Source organism: Arachis ipaensis, chromosome B6, assembly GCF_059453495.1.
Source record: "Arachis ipaensis isolate K30076 ecotype BB chromosome B6, ASM5945349v1, whole genome shotgun sequence".
In the NCBI taxonomy this organism is placed as follows: Eukaryota; Viridiplantae; Streptophyta; class Magnoliopsida; order Fabales; family Fabaceae; genus Arachis; species Arachis ipaensis.
In genome coordinates this window covers 138,188,526-138,207,512 of record NC_142441.1, presented here as the reverse complement: position 1 = coordinate 138,207,512, position 18,987 = coordinate 138,188,526, and the positions used below count along the sequence as shown (strand labels likewise).

Sequence of the window (18,987 nt, the reverse complement as noted above, 5' to 3'; positions counted from 1 at the left end):
CACAAACATAAATAAAACATAAGGCTCAAAAACCGAAAAACAGGAAAATAAGAACAAGGAGATTAAGGAACGAGTCCACCTTAGTGAGGGTGGCGTCTTCCTCTTCTTGAAGAACCAATGGTGCTCTTGACTCCTCTATGTCTCTTCCTTGCCTTTGTTGCTCCTCCCTCAAAGCTATTTGATCTTCTCTAATCTCATGGAGAATGATGGAGTGCTCTTGGTGCTCCATCCTTAGTTGTCCCATGTTGGAACTTAATTCTCCTAGGGAAGTGTTGATTTGCTCCCAATAATTTTGTGGAGGGAAGTGCATCCCTTGAGGCATCCCAGGGATTTCATGGTGAGGAATTTCCTCATGCTCTTGTTGAGGTCCATGATCTCTTGTTTGCTCCATCCTTTTCTTAGTGATGAGCTTGTCCTCATCAATGAGGATATCTCCCTCTATGTCAATTCCAGCCGAATTACAGAGGTGGCAAATGAGGTGAGGAAAGGCTAACCTTGCCAAAGTGGAGGACTTGTCAGCCACCTTGTAGAGTTCTTGAGGTATAATCTCATGAACTTCCACTTCCTCCCCAATCATGATACTATGAATCATGATGGCCCGGTCTACAGTAACTTCAGACCGGTTACTAGTAGGAATAATTGAGCGTTGAATGAACTCCAACCATCCTCTAGCTATAGGCTTAAGGTCCGGTCTTCTCAATTGAACCGGCTTGCCTCTTGAGTCAACTTTCCATTGAGCTCCTTCCACACATATGTTCATGAGGACTTGGTCCAATCTTTGATCAAAGTTGACCCTTCTAGTGTAGGGGCGTGCGTTTTCTTGCATCATTGGCAAGTTGAACGCCAACCTTACATTTTCTGGACTGAAATCTAAGTATTTCCCCCGAACCATTGTAAGCCAATTCTTTGGATTCGGGTTCCTACTTTGATCATGGTTCCTAGTGATCCATGCATTTGCATAGAACTCTTGAACCATTAAGATCCCGACTTGTTGAATAGGATTAGAGAGAACTTTCCATCCTCTTCTTCTAATCTCTTGTCGGATCTCCGGATATTCACTCTTTTTGAGCTTAAAAGGGACCTCAGGGATCACCTTTTTCTTGGCCACAACTTCATAGAAGTGGTCTTGATGGACTTTTGAGATGAATCTCTCCATCTCCCATGACTCAGAGGTGGAAGCAATTGCCTTGCCTTTCCTCTTTCTTGAGGTTTCTCTGGCCTTAGGTGCCATTGATGGTTATGGAAAAACAAAAAGCAATGCTTTTACCACACCAAACTTAAAAGGTTTGCTCGTCCTCGAGAAAAAGAATAAAGAAAGTAGTAGAAGAAGAAGAAAATGGAGGAGATAGAGGGAGAGAGTGTATTCGGCCAAGGGGGAGAAGTGGTGGTTGTAATGTGTGAAAATGGAGTAGTGTTGAGGGGTTTATATAGGGGTGGGGTAGAGGGTAGGTTTTGGCCATTGATGAGCGGATAATTTATACGCTTTTTGGCATTATTTTTACATAGTTTTCAGTATAATTTAGTTAGTTTTTAGTATATTTTTATTAGTTTTTAAATAAAAATCACATTTCTGGACTTTACTATGAGTTTTTGTGTTTTTCTGTGATTTTAGGTATTTTCTGGCTGAAATTGAGGGATTTGAGCAAAAATCATATTCAGAGGTTGAAGAAGGACTGCAGATGCTGCTGGATTCTGACCTCCCTGCACTCAAAGTGGATTTTCTGGAGCTAAGAACTCCAAATGGCGCGCTCTCAATTGCGTTGAAAAAGTAGACATCTAGGGCTTTCCAACAATATATAATAGTCCATATTTTGCCCGAGTTTAGACCACACAAACTGGCGTTCAACGCCAGTTCCATGCTGCATTCTAGAGTTAAACGCCAGAAACAGGTTGCAAAGTGGAGTTAAACGCCAGAAACAGGTTACAAACTGGCGTTCAACTCCAAGAGAAGCCTCTACACGTGTAAAGCTCAATGCTCAGCCCAAGCACACACTAAGTGGGCCCCGAAAGTGGATTTCTGCATCAATTACTCATTTTTGTAAACCCTAGTAACTAGTTTAGCATAAATAGGACTTTTTACTATTGTATTTACATCTTTGGAACATCTTTGGATGATCCTTTGATCCTTTGATAACGTTTTGGGGGGGCTGGCCATTCGGCCATGCCTGGACCTTATCACTTATGTATTTTCAACGGTAGAGTTTCTACACTCCATAGATTAAGGTGTGGAGCTCTGCTGTTCCTCATGAATTAATACAAAGTACTACTATTTTTCTATTCAATTCAAGCTTATTCCTTCTCTAAGATATCCATTCGCACCCAAGAACATGATGAATGTGATGATTATGTGACGCTCATCATCATTCTCACCTATGAACGCGTGCCTGACAAACACTTCCGTTCTACATACAAACAAGCTAGAATGAGTATCTCTTAGATATCTAATACAGAGGACCGAGTCCGAGATATTAGAATCTTCGTGGTATAAGTTAGAACCCATGGACGACCATTCTTGAGATCTGGAAAGTCTAAACCTTGTCTGTGGTATTTCGAGTAGGATCTGGGAAGGGATGGCTGTGACGAGCTTCAAACTCGCGAGTGCTGGGCGTAGTGACAGAAGCAAAAGGATAGTAAATCCTATTCCAGTATGATCGAGAACCGACAGATGATTAGCCATACAGTGACAGCGCATTGGACCATTTTCACAGAGAGGATGGGATGTAGCCATTGACAACGGTGATGCTTTACATAAAGCTTGCCATGGAAAGGAGTAGGAATGATTGGATGAAGACAGTAGGAAAGCAGAGGTTCAGAGGAACGAAAGGCATCTCTATACGCTTATCTGAAATTCTCACCAATGAATTACATAAGTATCTCTATCCTAGTTTATATTTCAATTATGTTTTAATTATCAAATCTCCATAACTATCTGAATTTGCCTGACTGAGATTTACAAGGTGACTATAGCTTGCTTCAAGCCGACAATCTCCGTGGGATCGACCCTTACTCACGTAAGGTTTATTACTTGGACGACCCAGTGCACTTGTTGGTTAGTTGTGCGAAATTGTGACTAAGTGTGATTCACGTTTGAGAGCACCAAGCCATTGGCGCCATTGTTGAAGATCACGATTTCGCATACCAAGTTTTTGGCGCCGTTGCCGGGGATTGTTTGAGTTTGGACAACTGACGGTTCATCTTGTTGCTCAGATTAGGTAATTTTATTTTAATTTTAAGCTTTTTATTTCTTATTTTCGAAAAATACAAAAAAAAATTTCTTCTTTTTCATTTTTCCAAATTAATTTTCGAAAAATCCAAAAAAAAAAAATCATAAAAACAAAAAATTTTATGTTTCTTGTTTGAGTCTAGTGTCAAATTGCATGTTGTTATTTTTCTTACATTTTCGAAAATTCATGCATTGCATTCTTCATGATCTTCAAGTTGTTCTTGGTAAGTCTTCTTGTTTGATCTTTAAAAATTCTTGTTTTGTGTCTTTTCTTGTTTTTCATATGCATTTTTAATTTGTTAGTGTCTAAAAATTAAAAATCTTTAAGTTTGGTGTCTTGCAAGTTTTTCTCCTCTTCAAAATTTTCAAAAATAAGTTCTTGGTATTCATCTTAACATTCAAAGTGTTCTTGGTGTTCATCTTGACATTCATAGTGTTCATGCATGCATCATGTGTTTTGATCCAAAATTTTCATGCATTGAGTCTTTTTGATGTTTTTCTCTTTCATCATTAAAAATTCAAAAATAAAAAAAATTATCTTTCTCTTTTTCACTCATAAATTTTTGAAAATTTGAGTTGACTTTTTCAAAACTTTTTAAAATTTAGTTGTTTCTTATGAGTCAAATCAAATTTTCAATTTTAAAAATTCTATCTTTTTCAAATCTTTTTCAAAAATTAAATCTTTTTTAATTTTTCCTTCATATTTTCGAAAACTTTATGATTGATTTTCAAAATCTTTTTCTTTTTCTAAATCATATTTTTGAAATTAATGCTAACAATTAATGTGATTGATTCAAAAATTTTAAGTTTGTTACTTACCACTTAAGAAAGGTTCAATCTTTAAATTGTAAATCATATCTTTTTGTTTCTTGTTAGTCAAGTAATCAACTTTAATTTTCAAAATCAAATCTTTTTAAATTTCTTTTTCAAATCTTTTTCAAAATAAGTTTCAATCACATCTTTTTCAAAATCAATTTCAAAATCTTTTCTAACTTCTTTTCTAACCTCCTGTCTTTTCAAAATTTAATTTTCAAATCTTTTTCAAACCAATCCTATCTTTTTGTTTCAATCATATCTTTTTCAAAACTACCTAACTAACTCTCTATCTCTAATTTTCGAAAATCACCTTCCTCTTTTTCAAAATTCCTTTTTAATTAATTAATTGTTTTAAATTTAATTCAATTTCAATTTTTCTTTTTTAATTTTCGAATTTTGACTTTAATTTTTAATTAAAAACAAAAATATTTCTATTTTAATTTATTTAATTTTCGAAATTCATTCCCCCTTTCATCTCCTTCTAATTATTTTATTTATTTACTAACACTTCTCTTCATCTAAAAATTTGAACCCTCTCTTCCTCCTGGTGTTCGAATTTCTTCTCTTCTACTCACATAAAGGAATCTCTATACTGTGACATAGAGGATTCCATATTTTCTTTGTTATTTCCTTCTTTGTCATATGAGCAGGAACAAGGATAAGAACATTCTTGTTGAGGCTGATCCTGAACCTGAAAGGACTCTGAAGAGGAAGCTAAGGGAAGCTAAAGCACAACTCTCTGGAGAAAATCTGACAGAATTTTTCGAAAAAGAAGGAGACATGGCCGAAAATAATAACAATGCAAGGAAGATGCTTGGTGACTTTACTGCACCTAATTCCAATTTACATGGAAGAAGCATCTCAATTCTTGCCATTGGAGCAAATAATTTTGAGCTGAAATCTCAATTAGTTTCTCTGATGCAACAGAACTGCAAGTTTCATGGACTTCCATCTGAAGATCCTTTTCAATTCTTAATTGAATTCTTGTAGATCTGTGATACTGTTAAGACCAATGGGGTTGATCCCGAGGTCTACAGGCTTATGCTTTTCCCATTTGCTGTAAGAGACAAAGCTAGAATATGGTTGGATTCTCAACCTAAAGATAGCCTGAACTCTTGGGATAAGCTGGTCACGACTTTCTTAGCCAAGTTCTTTCCTCCTCAAAAGCTTAGCAAGCTTAGAGTGGATGTTCAAACCTTTAAACAAAAGGAAGGTGAATCCCTCTATGAAGCTTGGGAGAGATACAAGGAACTGACCAAAAAGTGTCCTTCTGATATGCTTTCAGAATGGACCATCCTGGATATATTCTATGATGGTCTGTCTGAATTATCTAAAATGTCATTGGACCATTCTGCAGGTGGATCCATTCACCTAAAGAAAACGCCTGCAGAAGCTCAAGAACTCATTGACATGGTTGCAAATAACCAGTTCATGTACACTTCTGAAAGGAATCCTGTGAGTAATGGGACGCCTCAGAGGAAGGGAGTTCTTGAAATTGATACTCTGAATGCTATATTGGCTCAGAATAAAATATTGACTCAGCAAATCAATATGATCTCTCAGAGTCTGAATGGATTGAAGGATTCATCCAACAGTACTAAAGAGGCATCTTCTGAAGAAGAAGCTTATGATCCTGAGAACCCTGCAGTAGCAGAGGTGAATTACATGGGTGAACCCTATGGAAACACCTATAATCCCTCATAGAGAAATCATCCAAATTTCCCATGGAAGGATCAATAAAAGCCTCAACAAGGCTTTAACAATGGTGGAAGAAATAGGTTCAGCAATAGCAAGCCTTTTCCATCATTCACTCAGCAACAGATAGAGAATTCTGAGCAGAATCCATCTAGCTTAGCAAATATAGTCTCTGATCTATCTAAGGCCATTTTAAGTTTCATGAATGAAACAAGATCCTCCATTAGAAATTTAGAGGCACAAGTGGGCCAGCTGAGTAAAAGAGTCACTGAAACCCCTCCTAGTACTCTCCCAAGCAATACAGAAGAGAATCCAAAAAGAGAGTGCAAGGCCATTGATTTAACCATCATGGCCGAACCTACAGGGGAGGGAGAGGACGTGAATCCCAGTGAGGAAGACCTCCTGGGACGTTTAGTGATCAATAAGGAGTTTCTCAATGAGGACCTGAAGGAATCTGAGGCTCATCTAGAGACCATAGAGATTCCATTGAACCTCCTTCTACCCTTCATGAGCTCTGATAAGTATTCTTCTTCTGAAGAGAATGAGGATGTTACTGAAGAGCAAGTTGCCAAGTACCTTGGTGCAATCATGAAGCTGAATGCCAAGTTATTTGGTAATGAGACTTGGGAAGATGAACCTCCCTTGCTCATCAATGAACTGAGTAATCTGGATCAACTGACATTGCCTAAGAAGAAACAGGATCCTGGAAAGTTCTTAATACCTTGTACCATAGGCACCATGACCTTTGAGAAGGCTCTATGTGACCTTGGGTCAGGGATAAACCTCATGCCACTCTCTGTAATAGAGAAATTGGGAATCTTTGAGGTGCAAGCTGCCAGAATCTCATTAGAGATGGCAGACAACTCAAGAAAACAGGCTTATGGACAAGTAGAGGATGTGCTAGTAAAGGTTGAAGGCCTTTACATCCCTGCTAATTTCATAATCCTGGATACTGGGAAGGATGAGGATGAATCCATTATCCTTGGAAGACCCTTCTTAGCCACAGCAAGAGCTGTGATTGATGTGGACAGAGAAGAATTGATCCTTCAACTGAATGAGGACAACCTTGTGTTTAAAACTCAAGGATCTCCTTCTGTAACCATGGAGAGGAAGCATGAAAAGCTTCTCTCACTGCAGAGTCAACCAAAGCCCCACAGTCAAACTCTAAGTTTGGTGTTGGGAGGCCACAACCAAACTCTAAATTTGGTGTTGAACCCCCACATTCAAACTCTAAGTTTGGTGTTGGGAGGTTCCAACCTTGCTCTGATTATCTGTGAGGCTCCATGAGAGCTCACTGTCAAGCTATTGACATTAAAAAAGCGCTTGTTGGGAGGCAACCCAATGTTATTTAATTATATCTATTTTATTTTCTCTTTATTATTTCATATTTTATTAGCTTCTTTAATGTCAATAGCTTGACAGTGAGCTCTCATGGAGCCTCACAGATGTTCAGAGCATTGTTGGGACCTCCCAACACCAAACTTAGAGTTTGACTGTGGGGGCTTTGGTTGACTCTGCAGTGAGAGAAGCTTTTCATGCTTCCTCTCCATGGTTACAGAAGGAGACCCTTGAGTCTTAAATACAAGGTAGTCCTCGTTCAGTTGAAGAACCAACTCTCCTCTGTCACATCAATCATAGCTTTTGCTGTGGCTAGGAAGGGTCTTCCAAGGATGATGGATTCATCCTCATCCTTCCCAGTGTCTAGGATTATGAAGTCAGCAGGAATGTAAAGGCATTCAACCTTCACTAACAAGTCCTCTACTAATCCATAAGCCTGTTTCATTGATTTGTCTGCCATCTCTAGTGAGATTCTTGCAGCTTGTACCTCATAGATTTTCAGTTTCTCCATTACAGAGAGTGGCATTAAGTTTATGCCTGACCCCAGGTCACATAGAGCCTTCTCAAAGGTCATGGTGCCAATGTTACAGGGAATTAGGAATTTTCCAGGATCCGGTTTCTTTTGAGGTAAAGTGTGCTGACCCCAGATATTTAGTTCATCAATGAGCAATGGAGGCTCATCTTTCCAAGTCTCATTACCAAATAGCTTGGCATTCAGCTTCATGATTGCTCCCAAATACTGGGCAACTTGCCCTTGAACAATGTTTTCATCTTCTTCAGAAGATGAATAGTCATCAGAGCTCATGAATGGTAAAAGGAGGTTCAATGGAATCTCTATGGTCTCTAGATGAGCCTCAGATTTCTTTGGTTCCTCATAGGGAAACTCCTTATTGGTCAGTGAACGTCCCAGGAGGTCTTCCTCACTAGGATTCACGTCCTTCTCCTCCTTTCTGGGTTCGGCCACACCAAGTAAGGTTATGGCCTTGCACTCTCTTTTTGGATTCTCTTCTGTATTGCTTGGGAGAGTACTAGGAGGAGTTTCAGTGACTCTTTTACTCAGCTGGCCCACTTGTGCCTCCAAATTTCTAATGGAGGACCTTGTTTCATTCATGAAACTTAGAGTGGCCTTAGATAGATCAGAGACTATATTTGCTAAGCTGGATGGATTCTGCTCAGAATTCTCTGTCTGTTGCTGAGAGGATGATGGAAAAGACTTGCTATTGCTGAACCTGTTTCTTCCACCATTATTAAAGCCTTGTTGAGGATTTTGTTGATCCTTCCATGAGAAATTTGGATGATTTCTCCATGAGGGATGATAGGTGTTTCCATAGGGTTCTCCCATGTAATTCACCTCTGTTATTGCAGGGTTCTCAAGATCATAAGTTTCTTCTTCAGAAGATGCCTCTTTAGTACTGTTGGATGCAGCTTGCAATCCATTCAGACTCTGAGAAATCATATTGACTTGCTGAATCAATATTTTATTCTGAGCCAATATGGCATTCAGAGTATCAATTTCAAGAACTCCCTTCCTCTGAGGCGTCCCATTACTCATAGGATTCTTTTCAGAAGTGTACATGAACTGGTTATTTGCAACCATGTCAATGAGTTCCTGAGCTTCTGCAGGTGTTTTCTTTAGGTGAATGGATCCACCTGCAGAATGGTCCAATGACATCTTTGATAATTCAGACAGACCATCATAGAATATATCCAGGATGGTCCATTCTGAAAGCATGTCAGAAGGACACTTTTTGGTCAGTTGCTTGTATCTCTTCCAAGCTTCATAGAGGGATTCACCTTCTTTCTGTTTTAACATCTACTCTAAGCTTGCTAAGCTTTTGAGGAGGAAAGAACTTGGCTAAGAAAGTCGTGACCAGCTTATCCCAAGAGTTCAGGCTATCTTTAGGTTGAGAGTCCAACTATATTCTAGCTCTGTCTCTTACAGCAAACGGGAAAAACATAAGCCTGTAGACCTCGGGATCAACCCCATTGGTCTTAATAGTATCACAGATTTGCAAGAATTCAGTTAAGAACTGAAAAGGATCTTCTGATGGAAGTCCATGAAACTTGCAATTTTGTTGCATCAGAGAAACTAATTAAGGCTTTAGCTCAAAATTATTTGCTCCAATGGCAGGGATTGAGATGCTTCTTCCATGTAAGTTAGAATTTGGTGCAGTGAAGTCACCAAGCATCTTTTTTGCATTGTTGTTGGGTTCGGCCATGCCTCCTTCTTTTTCAAAAATTTCTGTCAGATTTTCTCCAGAGAGTTGTGCTTTAGCTTCCCTTAGCTTCCTCTTCAGAGTCCTTTCAGGTTCAGGATCAGCTTCAACCAGAATGTTCTTATCCTTGTTCCTGCTCATATGAAAAAGAAGAGAACAGAAAAGAAAATATGGAATCCTCTATGTCACAGTATAGATATTCCTTATATGAGTATAAGAAGAGAAGAATGGAAGAAGGAAAAGATAAGAATTCGAACACAGAGGAGAATAGTGGGTTCGAATTTTTGAGTGAAAGAGGGGTGTTTGTAGATAAATAAATAAATAGAAGGAGATGAGAGAGGGAAGAATTCGAAAATTAAATAAAATAAAATAAAAATATTTTTATTTTTAATTTAAAATTTGAAGTTAAAATTTGAAAGTTTTAAAAAGAAAAATGAAATTAAATTAAATTAGAATTTAAAACAAATAGTTAATTAAAAAGGAGTTTTGAAAAAGAGGTTAGTGATTTTCGAAAATTAGAGAGAGAGAATTAGTTAGGTGGTTTTGAAAAAGATAAGAATCAAACAAGATAAGATTAATTGGAAAAGGATTTGAAAATCAATTTTAAAAAGATAAGAAGTTAGAAAAGATTCTGAAATTGATTTTGAAAAAGATGTGATTGAAATTTTTTTTGAAAAAGATTTGGAAAAAATTTAAAAATATTTGATTTTGAAAATTAAAGTTGATTACTTGACTAACAAGAAACAAAAAGATACGATTTTAAAATTTAAAGATTGAACCTTTCTTACTAGGCAAGTAACAAACTAAATTTTTGAATCAATCACATTAATTGTTAGCATTAATTTCGAAAATATGAAATAGAAATAAGAAAAAGATTTTGAAAATAAATTTTGAAAATTTTGAAATTATGAAAGAAAAAATGAAAAAGATTTATTTTTGAAAAAGAATTGAAAAAGATAGAATTTTTAAATTGAAAAATTGATTTGACTCATAAGAAACAACTAAATTTTAAAAAGTTTTGAAAAAGTCAACTCAAATTTTCGAAAATTTATGAGTGAAATAAGGAAAGTAATTTTTTTTATTTTTGATTTTTTAATGAAGAAAGAGAAAAACAACAAAAGACTCAAAACATGAAAATTATGAATCAAAACACACAATGCATGCAAGAACACTTTGAATGTCAAGATTAACACCAAGAACATTTTGAATGTCAAGATGAACACCAAGAACTTATTTTTGAAAATTTTTAAGAAAAGAAAAACATGCAAGACACCAAACTTGGAAATTTTCAAACTTTAGACACTAACAATTTGAAAATGCATATGAAAAACAAGAAAAGGCACAAAACATGAAAATGCAAAGATCAAACAAAGAAGATCATCAAGAACAACTTGAAGATTATGAAGAACACCATGCATGGGTTTTCGAAAATTTTAATGAAATTAAAAAGATGCAATTGACACCAAACTTAAAAATTGACACAAGACTCAAACAATAAACATCAATTTTTTTTTATTTTATGATTTTATTAATTTTTTTGTATATTTTTCGAAAATTATTTTGAAAAAGAAAATAAGGATTTCAAAATTTCTAATGAGAATTCCAGAAATCATGCAATGTTAGTCTAAAGTTTCGGTCCAGGAATTAGACATGGCTTACTAGCCAGCCAAGCTTTCAGTGAAAGCTCCGGTCCAAAATACTAGACATGGCCAATGGCCAGTCAAGCTTCAGCATACATAGTTCAAGCATGTGAAGAGGAAGCCTCAGTCCAAAAGAATTTAGACATGGCTTTACAGCCAGCCAGGCTTCAACAGATCATGATGAAACTCTAGAATTCATTCTTAAAAATTCTGAAGAACATAGAATAATTAAAAATTTTTTTTTCAAAAATAAGAATAATAAAAACAAAAGGCTTAAAATTAAAATAAAATTACCTAATCTGAGCAACAAGATGAACCGTCAGTTGTCCAAACTCGAACAATCCCCGGCAACGGCGCCAAAAACTTGGTGCACGAAATCGTGATCGTTCATTCCTTGGTAACGGCGCCAAAAACTTTATACGCACGTTCATAATCTTAGTTCTTTGTCACAACTTCGCACAACTAACCAGCAAGTGCACTGAGTCATCCAAGTAATAAACCTTACGTGAGTAAGGGTCGATCCCACGGAGATTGTTGGCTTGAAGCAAGCTATGGTCATCTTGCAAATCTCAGTCAGGCGGATTCAAATGGTTATGGTGAATTGATAGTTAAAATATAATTAAAATATAAAATAGGATAGAAATACTTATGTAATTCATTGGTGAGAATTTCAGATAAGCATATGGAGATGCTTTTGTTCCTTCTGAACCTCTGCTTTCCTACTGTCTTCATCCAATCCTTCATACTCCTTTCCATGGCAAGCTGTATGTTGGGCATCACCGTTGTCAATGGCTATATCCCGTCCTCTCAGTGAAAATGGTCCAAATGCGCTGTCACCGCACGGCTAATCATCTGTCGGTTCTTGATCATGCTGGAATAGGATTCAGTAATCCTTTTGTGTCTGTCACTACGCCCAGCACTCGCGAGTTTGAAGCTCGTCACAGCCATCCCTTCCCAGATCCTACTCGGAATACCACAGACAAGGTTTAGACTTTCCGGATCTCAAGAATGGCCGCCAATAATTCTAGCCTATACCACGAAGACTCTGATCGTAAATCAGGAGGCTAAGAGATATGCATTCAAGCTTTGTAGAACGGAAGTGTTTGTCAGGCACGCGTTCATAAGTGAGAATGGTAATGAGCGTCACATAATCATCACATTCATCATGTTCTTGTGTGCGAATGAATATTTTAGAGAAGAAATAGGCTTGAGTTGAATAGAAAAATAATAGTACTTTGCATTAATTCATGAGAAATAGCAGAGCTCCACACCTTAATCTATGGTGTGTAGAAACTCTACCGTTGAAAATACATAAGTGAAAATATGGTAGACATGGCCGAGTGGCCAGCCTCCCATGGAGGTCTCAGAACATAAAATTTACATAATGTGTTCCAGAGATGTGAAATAAATCACTAAAAGTAGTTTTTATACTAAACTAGTAACTAGGATTTACAGAAATGAGTAAATGATGCAGAAATCCACTTCCGGGCCCACTTGGTGTGTGCTTGGGCTGAGCATTGAAGCTTTCACATGTAGAGGTCTTCCTTGAAGTTGAACGCCAGTTTGTAATTTGTTTCTGGCGTTTAACTCTGCTTTGCAACTTGTTTCTGGCGTTTAACACCAGAATAGGGCAGAAAGCTGGTGTTGAACGCCAGTTTGCGTCATCTAAACTTGGGCAAAGTATGGACTATTATATATTGCTGAAAATCCCTGGATGTCTACTTTCCAACTCAGTTGAGAGCGCGCCATTTGGACTCCTGTAGCTCCAAAAAATCCACTTTGAGTGTAAGAAGGTCAGAATCCAACAGCATCTGCAGTCCTTCTTCACCCTCTAAATCAGATTTTTGCTCAAGTCCCTCAATTTCAGTTAGAAAATACCTGAAATCACAGAAAAATATACAAACTCATAGTAAAGTCCAGAAATGTAATTTTTATTTAAAAACTAATAAAAATATATTAAAAACTAACTAAATCATACTAAAAACTATGTAAAAACAATGCCAAAAAACGTATAAATTATTCGCTCATCAATAAGGTAAATTAAACGTCCAATTAGTTGTCTATAAGGAGTAACATCATCAAGAGAAGTTCTTGAAGATTTAGATAGATGTGTTGTATATCCATTAATGTGGAGGCTGATTTTGTATTTATGAACCCAAAATTAATCAAACAATTCAAGAGTTATTCGTTGATACATGACCATGTCTTGTTGACTTCTGAAATTTTCTAAATCAAGAAAGAATTTTAATTCACCAAAATCTTTAATTTTAAACTTGTTATTTAGGAGCTAGCAATTTCTCTCCAATCATCCCCTGCTAAAACCAGACCGTCCATGTAGATAAGGATACATCTAAAACCTTAATAAGATAGTTTAATAATTAAACAACTATTTGATTTTGATTGAGTATATCTATCTTCAATAAAAACAAAGTACAACTTCTGATGCTATTGCCTACTAGCCTGTTTGAAGCCATATAATAAATTTTCCGGCTTACAAACTAAATTATTTGGGACTGCCAATCCTAATGGAGGTTTTATGTATGCCTTTTCTAGTAAATTTTCATGAAAAAAAAGTAGAATTGACGTCCAATGGGTGGATATACCACCCCTTAGCAGCAGCAATAGCCAAAAATATTCTTAAAATAGTGAGCTTGATAACTGGACTAAAGGTATCAAAGTAGTTGAAATCTACCGTTTGTGTGAAGCCTCTAACAATTAGTCTTGCCTTGTGGCATTCTACTTCGGATTTAAACTTAGTCTTAAAAATCCATTTACAATTGGTTGCCTTCTTTTCAAAAAGAAGAAAAGTCAACTTCCATGTTTTATTCTCCTTAAAAGCTTTCAATCCAAACACATATTGCCTTACACTAACAATCATAGAGATGGTCTCTTCAAAACTTTTTGGTTTTATGGTGGAGGATATGGTAGTCAAAAAAATTTTATGCCTTATTGATAGTGCGTCGTAAGACACATAGATAAATATCGGATACTTCACTTTAAATGAAGTTGGAGATCGCTGAGCTAAAATATTGACTTACATGTAATAGTATTCTTACAAATAGAATGGTTATTTTCTTTCCCGGTATCATCTTTTAAGTTCACTAACCTATAATGTGCTATTTGGATTATTTAATGATGTAGCAGGATTCAAATTATTTGTTTCAAAAATAGAAGGTTGTGTAGGAGAAAAATCATAATATGCAAGTTCAAGTTAGTAAGAATGAAGAGAAGATGATGCATGATAATTAGATGTAGGTGCATGAGGTTTGAATGGGATAATTTCTTCATTAGAATATGCATTATAATTAGATGTAGGTGTATGAGATTCAGATGTGAGAATTTCTTTGTTAGAATGAAGTCCATTGATCTTGTTAGGGGATTGTTTTGGAAATTAGAAAAAGTGTCCAAATTGAGTAATTTATTTGATGTTTTTCTATTGTAAAAGGATCAGAATAAATATTGATTCCAAAATGAGAAAATTAGAATTTAAGGAGTATGCCTAAGAATTGATCATGTGAAGACAAAATCTCTTTTAAAAAAATAGAATTCATAAAAAAATAATATTTTGAGAAATGACAACATTCTTTATTTTAATATCAAGTAAAATATAGTCTTTGTCTCTGATTTATATTCAAGAAAGACACATTTTCGTACTCTATGATCTAATTTCTTTTGATGAGCATATAAAGTGGAAACAAAGGTTAAACAACCAAAAATTTTTAGATGATTAAATTTAGAATGGTGCCATTAAGGATCTGATATGAGCTGTGTTTGAATGCAACTTGAGGTACTCTATTAATTATGTGAATGGCATGAGCCATTGTATAATACCAAAAATAATTTAAAAAGTTGGAAGTAAATATGAGAGTCCTGTCCACATTTAGAATATCTTGATGCTTTTTTTCAACAATTCTATTTTGTTGTAGCGTCTCCACACAACTCCTTTGATGTAAATTTTTTTTAATAGAAAGAAGTCATTAAGAATTCTTGGTCATTATTAATTCTAATGGCTTTTACCATGATTTTTTTTGTATGTAGTTCATTTCAACAAAATTCTCTAAAAGAGAACAAATTTTAGATTTATTTGTTATAAAAAAAATTTAAGTAAATCTACTCTTATCTTTAATAATGATGAGAAATTATCTATGGCTAGAAATGAATAGTGTGGCAATAAGCCCTGAAATATCAGTATGAATCAAATCAAAGAAAAAATTAGATTATATAAACTATTAAAAAAAGATATCCTCTTTTATTTTATAGAATGTCATAGATCACATGATATATTATTATTTGGACTTGAGATGAATTGATGTATTTTCTCTAATTATTATAATTTACTAAAGAAATATGGCCTAACTTATAGTGCCAAAGAATATTTTGTGAAGTGTGTGAAGTATGTATGTCCCATTCTTCTGTCGTAATATGCAAAATATTTTCTTCTAATTTGCTAAAATTAACAACCATCTTTATTTTAGTATACATTGTGTACAACCCTAGTTTCTGATAAGCAACTTCAGTCATCCTCAAAGTAGACCGCATTTGAATCTCATAATTATGAGCATTGAATATAAAACAAAAAGATAAGGCATTAGTAATTTTTGAAATAGAAATAAGATTGCATTTAAAATTTGGCACATAAGGAACTTCAATCAAATAAAAATTAGCTGAAAAAAAACTGTTCCATATAAGGTTGTAGTGAACTATTAAGCATAACAATTTTAACTGGATTAATATGTTTAATAAATAGAATGAGAATGTTTAAGATTAAAACAAATGTGAGCAGAGTTTGCAGGCTCTACACTCCCGTACCATAACAAAATTCTATTTAAACTTGCAGAATTTGATAGTAAAAAAGTGGGTTAAGTACTGTTTTCGTCCCGAAGGTCTGGGGTGAAAATTAAAATCGTCCCCGACCTTTTTTGTTATTAAAATCATCCCCAACGTTACAAAACGTTATAAAATCGTCCTTTTTTTTATTTCAATTTTATTTTTTGACCAAATTATCTTTAACTATTAATAAAAAAATAAAAAATATATTAAAAAATAAAAACATAACCCAACCCCAACCCCAACCCCAACCCCACCCCCACCGCACCCCATCCCCATCCCCATCCCCTTAACAAAAAAAAAAAAAAAAAAATGAAACCCCATCCCGATCATCACCCCCATCCCCACCCCCTATCCCCATCCCTTTAAAATTTTTAGTGATTTTTTTGTAGTTGTTGCTGCTGAATTTGCTATTGTTGAATTTGCTGAATTTGTTGTTGCTGCTGAAGAAGAGAAGAAGAAAACCCAGCTTCTTGAGTCTTGATCCAAGACAATACCTACCTAGTAACATTAAACCCTTGAGAATCAAGATCCTGAATCACCTCCTCAATATCATCATCACTATTGTTATCATATATGAACCAACGCTCCACACCAAACCAAGCATGATACATAACCCACTCCCTCAGCGTAGAACCCTGGTTCCACACCATGGTACATACACAAAGCTCATATATTTCCCTCTTTTTCTTACCCTTTTCATCAATTCTAGCGATAAAGGGCAATATGGTCTGAACCGGGTGCCGAAAATTCCTACTCAAATGGCTCACAGTAACCCCAACCCCTTTAGTCCTATCAGTGTTGTTCCTAACACTCTGCGGCAGCAAGCACCTCACAACTTGGTGAATTAACAAAGTGGCACCGGAAATGGTTCAGATCGAAAATCTTGTGTGGTCTCAGATTCAAACCCTTCACGAACACAACAACGGTGTTGCTCTCTCTATTAAGGCTCGCCTCGTAATAATAGACACATTCAAGTTGGTGGGGGTAGATGTGGTGGTTGGTGAGCAGAAGGAGGAGGAGGTAGTGGTTGGAAAATTGGATGCGGTGTTGGAGTGTAAAGGAAAGGGTGGAAGAAGTGAGAGGTGTTAAGGGGTCAAGAATGGAGTTGCTGGTGGCGGAGGAGTAGGGGAGAGAGAGCGCGAGGGGAGGGCGGAGAAGGGTGGCGGTGTTTAAGTTGAAGAAGAAGAGGAAGAAGGTGGGTTTTCTCATTGGGAAGAGACATCAGAGGTGGGGGTGGGGAGAAGGGTTTTTTGTTTATGTTTTTATTTTTTATTATTTTTATTAATTGTTAAGGATAATTTGGTCAAAAAATTAAAATTGAAATAAAAAATGATGATTTTATAAAGTTTTGTAACGTTGAGGATGATTTTAATAACAAAAAAAAGTCGGGGACAATTTTGATTTTCACCCCAGACCTTAAGGACGAAAACAGTACTTAACCCTAAAAAAGTGGAGCAAGCATAATATAAAAGAAACTCTGAGAAAAGAAACACACACTTTATTATTACTATTATTCATATATATACAAGTTTATTCACTACATAGAATACCAAATACCTATTTTTTAACAATATTTACTCTAATAAGTTATATATTCCAGAGTATTTAAAGAATACCTAAAAAATATCTAATTAACAAAATAAAATACTAATAAAATTTACATAATTACGTATGCTAACTTTTATAATATTCTTATTAATATATATCTTTAATTATAAAAGATGATATAATAGAGTAGAGATAGGGTGGGAATAGAGTAAGGGAAGCTGGATTAATGAGGAAGGATGTGAAAGTGTAGAGACATGAAGAAGAAAATAAAAAATTGAAAACACATCTAAGGATATAATATGTAGTTTAACAATTATTTATTTATTTTAGAGGCAAATACTAAATCGGTACTCAAAAAATTTTAGCGCGGACAAAATGGTACCTAATTTTTGTTATTAACAAAATAGTCCCTGAAAGATTTTAAAATTTGACAAAATCACCCAACCGTGAAAAGGATAACATCACAGTAAATAAAAAATGCTGATGTGGCCATTGGAAGAAAGCTCCGATGATGGCAGAGAGCTCCGACAATGTTTCTGGCGACCTTCTTCATTGTCGTTATCGTGTGTTGCTGCTTCCTTTTCTTCAACACGCCGTTGCGTCCCCTTCCGCTATGGCAATAATTGAAGTAGAAGACTGTCATGGCATGCCGTTACACCTCGCCACGTTTTTCGTATTTGTCGCTTCTTCTTCTTCAACACCCGCTGCGTCCCCTTTCACCAGACGGTCGTGGCATGCCGCTGCGTCCCCTTCCGCATGGCAGTACCTTGCTGCGTTCTCGTGTTTACCGCTTCTTCTTCTTCAACGCACTGTTGCATCCCTTCCGTGTCTGGAAGCACCTCGCCGCTACGTCTCATTCCATCATGGCAAAGAAGAAGACCGAAAACGTTGTTGGAGCTGTTTGCCATCATCGGAGTTCTTTTTTTACAGCCACATCAGTATTTTTTGTTTACTGTGACGTTATCTTTTTACGGTTAGTTGATTTTGTCAAATTTTAAAATCTTTTAAGAGCTATTTTGTCAATAACAAAAATCAAATACCATTTTATCAACATTAAAATTTTTTAGATATCAATTTAATATTTATTTTTTTATTTTAATTAAAAGCAGTAAAAGAAAAAATAATATGAAGAGAATGTCAAAATAATATTTTCTTAAATCTTATCCTAATATCAACGGACTATTACTGTGCAATGTAATCAAAATCTCTTCTTTTTTCTAGATCGAAGAGAATAATAATCCTTCAAATATAATTGTTCAACAACAGAGCTAACAGAAAAAAAACACATAGGACCAAAAAAGAAATTATAAATACTTTCACCTACTCTAACTGAAAAAATAAAGCTCCTCACTTCTTGTCAATGTAATATATAGCTGAATTAATTAGTCAAAAATAAGTTAAAGTGAATAAATAGAGGATGACATGTTAGACAATTTAGTTAAAAAATTAGTTTGATAATTTTTAGATATAAGTTTTACAAGGTCCATCAAATTTTAAAGAAGCTTCTAGTTCTTGTAGTCAATGTATGAATAAAAAGACTTTTCCTCTTCTATTTCATATTAATTTCTCTCTATGTTAGTTTCAATACTTCTTCTATATTTTGCAGGATCACAAATAATTTGCAAAAGAATTGCAAATTTTGACCTTCTTCAACAGTTATGACAAAAAAGAGAAACTTTCT

At 35.4% G+C, this 18,987-nt stretch overlaps 1 non-coding gene across 1 annotated transcript; it reads right to left on the bottom strand.

The window, feature by feature from the left end:
- Window positions 1–5,212: 5,212 nt before the first annotated feature.
- On the bottom strand, window positions 5,213–5,320 carry LOC148562890 (small nucleolar RNA R71). Its single transcript, XR_015886332.1, has one exon. It is a non-coding gene; the product is annotated as a small nucleolar RNA R71 (small nucleolar RNA).
- Window positions 5,321–18,987: the final 13,667 nt, after the last annotated feature.